Source organism: Citrus sinensis, chromosome 1 (genome assembly GCF_022201045.2).
Source record: "Citrus sinensis cultivar Valencia sweet orange chromosome 1, DVS_A1.0, whole genome shotgun sequence".
NCBI classification, from domain to species: domain Eukaryota; kingdom Viridiplantae; phylum Streptophyta; class Magnoliopsida; order Sapindales; family Rutaceae; genus Citrus; species Citrus sinensis.
The window spans coordinates 6,177,592-6,189,729 of record NC_068556.1 but is presented as its reverse complement, the minus strand read 5'-3'; the positions used below and the strand labels follow the sequence as shown (position 1 = coordinate 6,189,729).

Genomic DNA, 12,138 nt, shown 5'->3' with positions numbered 1-12,138 from the left:
CTTAATACTGTTTTTACTTTGAAAGACTTAGGAAGATTGTCTTATTTCCTTGGTATAGAAGTGTTGTATGGTCAGGATTGCATTTATTTATCTCAGAAGAAGTATATAAGAGATTTCCTTGCTAAAGTAGATATGCTTGATTGTAAAGGAGTGATAACACCAATATGTAGTGGCAAGGACTCAAAGTTGCAGAAGATAGTTAAAGGAGAATTGGGTTACTATGTTGAAGATGCTACTCATTATAGAAGCATTGTAGGTGGTCTCCAGTACCTGATCTGGACAAGACCAGAAATTGCTTATTCTGTTCATAAGCTGAGCCAATATGTATCTACACCAACTATGCAACATCTTATGGCTTGCAAAAGGGCTCTTAAATATCTAAAGGAGACACAGGATTATGGCTTAAAGTTTGTTAAGGATGGTGATCTGAAAATTACTTCATTCACTGATGCAGATTGGGGAAGTGACTTGGATGATAAGAAATCAATTGGAGCTTACTGTGTGTATCTTGGAAATAATCTGATTTCATGGTCTTTGAAGAAGCAAACAGTAGTCACTAAGTCTTCAGTTAAGAGTGAATATAGGGCACTTGCTTCAGCTGCTTTAGAAATAGCTTGGTTAAAATCATTGTTTCTGGAAATGGGAGTATGTTGTGTAGAGAGACCAACAATATGGTGTGATAATATGAGTGCAACAGAACTAGCAAAGAATCCTGTGTTCCATTCAAGAACTAAACACATTGAGATTGATGTTCATTTTATTCGAGATAAAGTGTTAGCTGGTGACCTCAAAATCTATTATGTGCCAAGTGAAGATCAGATTGCAGATATCCTAACCAAACCCTTATCTTCTCCTCAGTTCAATTACTTAAGGGACAAACTCAATGTCTTTCCATGTCCTTTGAGTTTGAGGGGGGTTGTAAAGATAGCTCATTATGCAGAAGTGAAGAAGAAGAATTAGCATGGTGTTAAGCCTTGTAACAAGAATGTCAAGTTACCAGCTGTTATTAGTGCCACGTCAGAAGATCCAAGTCAACAACAGTTACCAGCTTAACTAACTTCACAATGCACACTCTGTATGAACTTGCCTAATTGATCATTGATTCATCACTGCAAGACTTAGCACAACTCTGACAGTGGCTGGTTTTATCACTGGACTAAAAGTCTCAAAATAGTTCACCCTTGCAATATGCTGAAAACCCTTTGCCACTAACCTAGCTTTATACTTAGCTAAACTGCCATCAGTGTTGTGTTTAACTCTTTATACCCATTTATTGCCAACTATCTTTTGATCACTTGTTCTTGGAACCAATGACCATGTATTGTTACGAGTTAAAGCATCAAATTCATTTTTCATAGCTGCAAACCAATTTGGATCATGTAATGCCTCATGAACTGTATCTGGTTCCTTGTGTTCAAGAACTGCTATGTATACTTTGGGTTTAAAGATACCAGCTTTACTCCTGGTAATCATTTGGTGTGTGTTTGGTTGAGATGAGGTTGTTGAATGATTATTGATGTTTGTATATTGGATGAAATAGGTATTGGTTGATTGTTAGGTGAAGTGGATGGAGACGATGTAGGTTGAACAGGTAAAATGTGAGATTGTATAGGTTCTTCTGGTATAGTATGCTGGGTTGAAGCTGAGTTAACCAAGTGGTCAGAACCACTACAATTGGAACTTACAGATTCAGGATTAGTCAATCTGCCATCAGGGGAAAAATGAGTTACAGATAGAGTAGTAAGATGATAGACTTGTTAAGGAGTAAGATAAATAGGAAAGCAAAAATTGGATTTCTGTGACTCGTAAATATTTGAGTAAGGAAATGTATTTTCATCAAAAACATGTCTAGCTATGTATACTTTTTCAGAAGGATGAAGACACTTATACCCTTTGTGAGATGGACTATATCCAACAAAAATGCATTTACTCGAATGATAGTCAAATTTATGTCTATTATAATCTCTTAAGTGGGCATAACAACAACAACCAAAACATCTAAGCATGTTATAATCTGGTTTATGATTGAACAATTTCTCATAGGGTGTATCAAAATGAAAAGTGGTAGAGGGTAATCTATTAATGTGATACACTACTGTATGAAAGGCATCCCACCAAAATTTTAAAGGTAAGTGAGCTTGAACTAGTAAGGTAAGTCCTAGTTCAACAACATATCTATGCTTTCTTTCAGCTACCCTATTTTGATGACGTGTGTAAGGACAAGGGTGTCTAAATAGGAATTCATATTGATTCAAAAAGCTAGTGAATGGTCTATATTCCTTTCCCCAATCAGATCGCAACATCTTAATGGAGGTATCAAATTGTTTTTCAACTTGCAGTTTGAAGAGTTTGAATACTTCTAAGTCTGCTGACTTTAGTTTCAAAGGAAAAATCCAAGTATACTTACTAAAGTCATCTGCAAAGCTGATATAGTATGAATAACCCTCTTTGGAAGGATGAGGTGAAGGGCCCTAGAGGTCTGTATGTATTAGTTCAAGAATTTTGGTTGTTTTGGTTTCAATAGTAGGAAAATGCAATCTATGTGATTTTCTCATTTAACATTCTTTACAAATGATTGCAAGTGCTTGCTGTTTTCAATAGACATTGAAATATTAATAGACTTGACTTGTTTGAGCAAATGCATTAGTGTATGAAAATTGGGATGGCCAAATCGTTTATGCAAAAGAAGAATTTTATTCATTGCTGAATTGCATGAATCAACAGCAATATGATGACAGATCTTATTATCTGAGACTTTGCTCTAGACAGTGGTTTGACAATTAAAACTGGAATGACAAACAAATAACATTGACAAAGGCCTATTAGAAATAGTTTGACATAGAAAAGAAGAAGGAAGTGTTTGTGCAGATGGCTTTAAAAGTAGCTTGTATAATCCTTTCTCAGTAAGACCTTGCAGAAGAACTTGCCCCCCTCAGTGTATCATTCACATAACAAACATCACCAGAAAATTCAACTGTCAAGTTATTATCAGTGGTGAGTTTGGACATGCTTAGCAAGTTTTTAGTAATTGAAGGAACCAGTAGGATATCTTTGAGTGCTATTTGTGTATGAATAGATTTGGCATTTGAATGTGAGTGTTTATAACAAAGGAAAGCATCACCAATATGAGTAATAGCCAAACCTTGACCATTGCCAATGATGAGCTAATCTGACCCTTTGAGCTCATCTCTGACATGCATGTTAGACATGTTGTTGGTCAAGGGATGAGTGGCACCACTATCGAGATACCATCCATCATTAGCTTGTCTTTCAAAATTAGCAACATATGCAGCTCCAAGTGTTGTGAAATCTTTTGATGCATAAGGTGAGATGGAGTTTGGAGAGTAATACATTGGTTGTTGACAGTTCATATCAAAAGATTCTTCAAATGGACATGTAGAAAATTGTGGTTCAAAAGCAGTCGAGTAGGTAGACTTAGCAACTCTACCTCTACCAAAAGGTTTTGGTGAAGGTACAAAATCATCACCATACCTATGCCAACAAGCATCAACAGTATACCCTTGCTTGTGATAAATTTGACATACAGGTAGTGTGCCGTCAGAATTTCCAGTATGCATAGAAAGATTTGCAGGCATTGATATGTGAGTATGCATTGATTGTCCTCTTCCATAACTACTGAAATTACTATTTCCTGAAGGAAAACTTCTAGGATAATATTGAAAGAACATGCCTCTACCAAAATTTGGTCTTCTACGACCACCAAAATTACTATTAACACCACGATATCCACTTCCATATGAACCTCTTTTACTATTACCCTTAAACTGAGAGTAATTTGCATTCATCATGCTATAATTAGCATTGAACACATCTGTAGCATTCTGAGTTTGTTCTAATCTAGCTTCATGTGTAAGGAGTAAGGCATATGCTTCATCATAATCCATTTTGTTTGCAGTGATAATAGAGGCTAAATCCAAATAACCAAATCCTAAGCCATTCAGAATTCTCATTAATAGGTCCTTTCCAGTTATGGAGTCACCAGCACATGCAAGTTTGTCAGCAAGCATTTTCATTTTTCCACAATATTCTTCAATAGACATTGAATCTTTTCTTAAAATATTCATCTCATATCTAAGTTGCATCACTCTAACCTCGAATTGCACTCCAAGTTGTTTTTCAATAGAGGTCCAAATAGCAAACGAAGTATCACAACCTAAAACAGAACTTAAAATACCTTCACTGATTGTAGACAACAGCCATCCAAGAAGGATCTGATCTTGAGCATGCCAGTTGATGTAGGCTAGATTCTCAGCTCTTTGTTCTGAAATTTCATATGATGTTGAAGCTGGATCAGGAAGATACTAATCTGGTACAACTCAATTTCCAAAAATATAATGTTCAAGTCGATTGGCTTTTATGGATGTGAGAACTTGTTTGCGCCATAGCAAATAATTGGATCGATCAAGCTTTATAGGAGTAGTAAATGTGAATGAAACATTGAAAGGTTGATTTTGATTAAGAAAATTTGGATTTGAGTGAGTTGTACTTGAGTTCGCCATGATTATTGCTCTGATACCATAAAGGAAATATGAAATGAAGTGTTTGGCTTCAAAGAAAATAACAGAGAAAATAATCTTCTAATTTTCCAGATCTTTTATTTCTTATTAAGAATGATTACATCACTTCTATTTATACTAATTAATCAATAACTAACTAAGAATTAAATCCAGCTAATCATTTGTTTAGTATACACTGTGAGTAAAAACAAACTTTAACTAACTGTGCTGAGCTGGCAGTCTGGACTGTTGCGTTGCTTAACAGCTTCTGATAGTTTGACTTGAGTTGACCCAAGCTATGTTTTCTCATGCTCTGCATAAAGTGCTTCCTTAACAAGTTGAGATTATTTTAAGAGGAAAAGTATGTAATTTCACTGAAATATTTTTACTTTATTTTCCAATATTGATTGCTAGAAACTGAGAAGAATGCTAAATCGCTGAAAATTTTACAACTATAAGCATTTTTTCTATTGACTGGCAGAACTAAAGGGGCCTAAATGATATGAGATACGTTAAGCTTAATTTACTCTAAGAGAATTGCTACGACATCTTGATTTGTCATCATGAGTTTATTTTGTGAGATGTGAAATACAAAGCTCAGTTAGGAATTGGGTTATATTTGTTGACCATTTCTCACATCGGTTGTGTACGGCTGGTTAATACGCTGTCATGGCAAGTTATTTTAAAAAGTATTAAGTTTTGCAGCTTTATCTATTTATATTCAGATGTATCTCTATATGCTTGAATGTTGTCTTCCAATTAATATCACTAGTATTCTTTTTTTAAAAAAAAATTGAATTTAATCTGTACTGTTTGCCCTATGCTGAATTGCTGATGTCTTCATATTTTAATGACAGGAAGAAGGAAACCACGTACCGATTAAATTCAACATTCTAGTCTAATCTCTGGAAGCATTTAATAAATGGGTGAGTTTTTTTGTAAGGAGGTTCCCTTCTGTATGTATTCTGTAGGGCCATGTAATTAAGAGGTTTGATGTGTTGGGAAAATATGCTCTTTAAAAGCATATGTATTTATTTAATTGTAATAAATATTTTTCTTATTAATAAAATTAATGAGGTATTTTATTCAAATATCTTAATTGCATTAATATTTTTATCAAAGTCCATTTAATCATATTATATGTATTTATGTGATCACCATGTGGATTCACAGAAGATATAAATACAAGTTATCTTATGATTAAATAAATTTAGTTCGCAGTTGATAAATAAAGTTGGGCACTTTATTTAGGTATAGACTGTAATGAATTCATTAAATGATTTATCTTAATCATGTATGGATTTATTGATGTAGTACGACTACATTGAACAGGATCGCATATGAGATTTAATTAACTTTGTAATAATTGTCAGACTTATTAAATCTCATAGGCATTGATTTTACTGTAATCTTAATATTGAGTTAATTATGATTTCATGATTGTAATTGTTATTCCATTTGAGTTACCAATGGGCACGACACGTACTTGTGGTCAAGATTACCCGGTATCTTGGTGGGAGCAATTATGAGTATTGGAGTTATGGATTAACAATATAGAATTTGTACAAAACATCTCTTGATGAGTTTTGAGCACTTGATCATAGAATTCTCTGGCCAGAGTGTGTCAAACATATTTAGTATGTTGAAAATGATCACTAGAGAAAACCAGTAAGTATCAAGGAAGAAGATGTAATTAAATTGATTGGACAGTTGAGATATCGATTTAATTAATGATGCGGTACAAAGGATTGTGCAGTAAAGAAATCAATGTGGCTTGGGATGAATTATTATTCGAGCATACAATTATGGAGGTCAATTCCAATCTTTTAGTGGAGTATATTTAGAATTAAATAATTAGGCTAGTTTAATTACAGGCCTAATTGTTATAGCCACTATTGTATGTTCCTAAATAATCCCCGGGTTAGCTCATTTAATTGACTGCACAACTACTGGATTAATAAGCAAGATAACTAGCTATTTGGGTCAAAAGCCTAAATATATCATTTAGTGAGAGGCTTCATTTAATTAGCTTGTGTGTAAGGGGCCTTATGTTATTTTTCAAGGTGGGTCCAGGCTTATTTTCTCTAAAAGAAAGAGAGAGCAACCACTTTATACAGATCAGAGAAAAAGATTTTTCTCTCGATTGTTGAAAGAAAAATTTTCTCGTGCTAGTTGCTTTAGTAGTAGTAAAGGCGCCCATACGTCAAGTGCAGATCAAACCTGAGTCATAACCTGGAAGATCATTGGTGACAGTTCGTGATCTAACAAGCGTAGTGGTGACGGATCGTGATCTAACAGGCGTGGTGGTGATGGATCATGATCTGGGAGCCTAAATCACTTCAGCAGAAAAAACTAAATCGGATTTTCAAGGTACGATTTCTAGATTATAAATTCTTATATATTATATGAGAGCGATCTTAAAAAAGTTTTATAAAAATTGAAAAAATTGATTTTTCTCCAACATGATGATCATAATTCACTGATTGAGTGTCCTTCAAAATTTTGAAACCCGAGTTATACATTTCATTATCTTAAACTTGAACATATGAGATTGCATTGGTTTTGCAGCTACTTCCAAGTTTGTTTCTGAGCACCTTTGATCACATTTTATGTATAAAATTAATGATTCTAAACTTGCAATGGAGCTTTGCCGAGGGAACCAATGCCTTCTGGTATTATTGCAAGGCTTCCAACCTCGGAGGACCTTGAGGCCTATGCCATTGGACAATGGGAGGTGTGAACTTTACCTGTTCTGTTCTTTCATGTTTAAGGATTTTTCATGCCAATCATGCTGACCTCAAGGAGATGCGATGACATAATTAATTACAATTGGTGTATCAACTAAGCTATTATCTTAAATCTTCCAATTCTATTAATCCAGTGTTTGTTGCTGTAACTTATTAGTTCAGCCCAAGTTGAAAGGCTGATAAATTTCAGTTCTTCCACGATTAAGGTTTTCCAGCGTGGTCTTTTGATTCAAAGGTAGTATTTTCTGTTACATTTGTAATCGTCAGTTTGTTGTTGCAAACAGTTGAGAATCCTGGTTCTTGCATTTGGTATCATGTTATTTATGTGCCTTATTTGCAGGGATAAAGAAGCCCCAAGGTTAACAGAGAGTGGTTTTTAATTTTTGGAATGTGTGTTAATCACAAGATTTTGGATTCCCTCTTGTTTGAGCTAGTGGAACTTATTTTCCTATGTTTAAATTTGCAGCTGATGGATACTAATGCACAGCTCTGGTACATCGTTAGAGAATATATCTCCAATTCCCAGGTGTGGCTTCTGATATTCTTTTCAGTGGTTTCTCTGCATCAAAATTTCTGCGCGTCCCTGTCTTTGATTCACTGGTATATTCTCTCTTTGTAAAAACTGAACTGAGTGAAGTATTCAAAGGGCAAACTAACGGATTGACTTATCTTTAAATCTCATTACGTTACCCAATTGTTCATTTTAGAACTTTGATTTTTATATTATGCACATGTTTATACGATTAAAGAGTTCATATTTAGATGTATGTATATCTTTTTACTTTTAGAATATTAATGCCTTCATTGATTTTTATTCTATTTCTCAATAGATTTGTATAATTACTGCTAACACAAAGTAGAACTAAAAGATTTTCTTCTTTGGTATTTCATTGGACTATTTAATAGAGATAAAAGTTCACCGGCGATCTAATTATATGTGGGATAGCACGACTCTATGCTTGCTTATGGTTTACAATACCAATAATATATCATATAGCTTTTCTCATTTTCTTGCAGGAACGAGGCATAAATCAAGCAGATCTGATTTCTTTTCTTCTGGAGCTTAGTTTCCATGTCGCTGGGGAGGTAGCACATATACGTTCTATAGCTAAACACATTATTATTCAGTTATTCCATTTATTATTCAAGAAGTATGATAGATTAATGTTTGGCTCATACTTTTGGTTATAACAGAATTTCAAACATTTTTTGGGGTATCATTGTTGCATTGAATATTGTCTTTTGTTCTCTTATTCATTTTTATAAGGTTATGTCTATCCTAGTATTGCTTTTAACTTCTCAGCATCTTGAGGTCCTTAAAATTTTTATGTCAAGGAATTCTCAAAGTGGTTTGAGATCTCACTTTATTGCTATACTCTTTGCTTCTTCATGTTATAGGCATATAATTTAAATACACTAAGTGAAATACAAAGAAGTGTGATCAAAGACTTTGCAGACTCGGGATTGGTCAAATTTCAGTAGGTTGTACTAGTCTGTGCTACAGAAAATGCTGGTTATCTCTGTTAATTTTGTATTACTTTGCTGGAGTACTCATATGTTTTCCATGGCTATTCAGGGTAGGTAAGAAAGTTGGTTTATACCTACAATTGCAAACAATTGTGTGATTGATTTTTTTTTTAAAATTATAATTTTCCTTTGCAAACTGCATTAATTTTCTATTAGTTTAGGTCAATCTTGTTAAATTATTATTGTCAGAAACCAAAATGAGGTCTCATTTTTACATTCTCTAATTACATAGCTCATTCTACATTTTCTTATCTTTAGGGGTTTGTTGTAGTGGAAACAAACTTCAGGATGTATGCTTATTCAACATCTAAGCTACACTATGAAATTTTGCGTCTTTTCTCAAAGTAAGCCAGCCATCTGCTTGATAAATTGTTTCTCTTCTAGGTTAAAGTTCTGAATTACATTTTGTTATTGAACTACATTTTGTTATTGAACTACATTGGTCAGTCCTAAAACCTTTTGTTGAATATTTTGCCAATGTGCAGGATAGAGTATCAACTTCCAAACCTTATAGTCGGAGCAACAACGAAAGAAAGTTTGAATAATGCTTTTGAGAATGGCATTACAACTGAGCAGGTGAGTTTGGTATTCAGTTGATCTGGTGATCTGTTTTTCCATAAAAAAATGTCTATTGTGGTCAATTAACCTGCATATATGCAAGTAACTTCTGACATTCTTAATAATTTGCCCCTTTACAGCTCTGTTTGGGTCCCAGCCATCCTCATCTCAACATACTTTTACATCAACCTAGATTATTATAATTATTTTTTTTGGGTGGAGAAGGTTTTTTGCGAGCTTACATACTGTTTCTGATATTCTTGTGGCCGAAATAGTTTTTTCTTTCAAAGTTGCCTTTTTTTTTTCAATTACTTTTGCAGTCATTCTGACTCCTCTAACTCTATGTTCGTTTGTTTTGCTGATAATTTGTTTTCTTCAGCAAAATGCACATCCTCGGGTTGCTGATAGAATACCGTCTATACCAGAAAATGTTTGTGATCAGGTCATAATTCTTTCCTGCATTCAGATGTATTGCACGTATCAATGCTTCCTGACCTTCCATAGCAAAATTCTCAATATTTTCCACATAGTACATATCAATTAACAAAGATGATTATTTATATTCTAATGTTTCAAATTCTGCTGTTTCTTTGACAGATAAGATTGTGGGAATCCGATTTGAATAGGGTTGAAATGACCCCTGCGCATTATTATGATGAGTTTCCCTCGAGGGTAATCTGAGCATTTTAATTGGATTCATTTCTCATCTCATATCTTTCAAGGATTACATTTTAAAGTTAAATCATAAATCTTGTAGGATGTCTTTGAGGCTGCTTGTGATTATGCAAGAGATCGAAGTGGTTTGCTCTAGGAGCATTCAAAGAAAATGCGTCTAGTTATTAATGCAAAAATTCATATGCACATGAGAGAGTTCCTTCGGGGTCAAAACAAGTAGAATGATATGTTTTCTTGGCCATGCAGAACTTACTGAACAAAAAGGATGACAAGCCATGTGTCGCTTGGGATTGTTGCATGGTAGGGTTGTCATAATTTGGGTTTTTCTTGCCCAATTCGTATGTGCATTAAAGCTACCAGAGGCATTTTCCAGATTCATTGCAAACCAGATGGGGAAAAAAGAAATCAAAGATTCTTTCTACCTAAAATAAACGGAGGTATAGTTGAAGTCCATGAAAAGGCATCCAATCCCTACATTTGAGGGATGTACACTAGAAAATACGAAAGGAGGAAATTGTTGTGTTATCTTCTCTGTATATTTGATCTTTAATTTAACTTAATATGACTAAAATATGAATGATGGAAGTTTATAGAATTTTGATGGCAAGTTTTTTGTAAAAATTTGTATCAATTTAATCAAAATTCAATTTTGTAAGTCCGCCTTTATTTATTTATTTTTTACTTACACAACTTTGTCGAGTGCCCATTTTGTGGCTTGTAGACAAACTGACAAGTGCATCTAATTATGAACATTTGCTTTTTGCATTCGAAAATGTAGAGCAATAATTTTTCCTAGTAAAAGATAGAAATGAATGTAAAAACGTTGCTGCCCTTATCATAACTCTTCATTGTATAAAATATTATAATATTATATTTGTCAATTGCACCGCATAGTATTATAATGTGGTTAGCACAAAATCTTATGTGATAGAACCTGCATAAACTAAATCTGAGGGGACGCGGGTTTTATAACTATTTTGAGACAAAAGATTATTTTTTGCCTTTCATTCTCACCCTCATTCTTATATTGGCTCAAGCAGTTCTTTCCGTCATAAACTAAATCTCATGTGTTATTTATAATTATTTTAATTATTGTTGTTGTCATTATTGTTGTTTATTAATATTATTATTATTATTATTATTATTACCAAATGATAATAATTAACGAAGGGTATTTTAATAAATTGAAATAATTCATTCAAATTTCATGACAAAGTAAACACAATAATAGAAATGAAGTTCATTTCAATTCCGATTCCTACTATTCAAGTAAATAATTTATTTTGATTCTCATTCGTGATTCTCATTCCAACCCAATCCTGATTCCAGATTAATAAACGCACCATAAATTTTTTGGTGAATGAAATGGGGAATGAAGGTAATATTTTTAATGGGGTGGAGAAGGGGGCAGGTCTCTCTACCCCCACCTCACCTCACCGTCATTCCTAGTGTTAAATGTCTAAATTACTCTTATGATATCGTTAATGCTCATCATTATTATCCGCACCTTAAAGTTGAAGCCGGGGATAATTGGTGCAAGTACTTTTTTGAACGGAGCTTGTTCACCTTAAATTTGAACGATTTGGCCTATCGAGCTGGCTTGTTAGTTGTTACTTTTGTTTGCAAGTGGCTTTGCTTTTGATATATCTAAAGACTTATAAGGAATTGAAGTAGTTGAGTAATTTCTCAATTAAGGGTAGGATGGTTTCTTCAACCGCCAAGTTTCGACTTTCTTTTTCCGTCTTACTCTTCAAGAATAAGCAGTCACCTGTTTTCTTGTTCATTTCCAATTATACATTTTTTTTTATTAAGAATTAACTTTGGAATTTTCAGGTTGATTTGGTTTCTCATATCGCGGACAAAGAATACGTTTACATTTTTTTTAATTGTTCGCTTTTGACTGCGTTGTCAAGACTTATTATTATAATTACCAAGTATTGGAAGCTAAAATGCATGCAAGTCGGAAATTTTGCTGCCGAAAATCAATGTAAATTAAAAGACTTTGATGAGCAAATAATGAGTGCCCGTGAGTAAACCTTGTAAATTGACTGGTGCTAATCATGACTTAAGGGCAATTGTAATTTGTAACCCTAAATGCAGCATGTTATGTGGAC

At 33.7% G+C, this 12,138-nt stretch overlaps 1 pseudogene; it reads left to right on the top strand.

The window, feature by feature from the left end:
• The first annotated feature begins 5,439 nt into the window (after positions 1 to 5,439).
• LOC112495538 (general transcription and DNA repair factor IIH subunit TFB2-like) lies at positions 5,440 to 10,350 on the top strand (annotated as a pseudogene).
• The last annotated feature ends 1,788 nt before the right edge of the window (positions 10,351 to 12,138 follow it).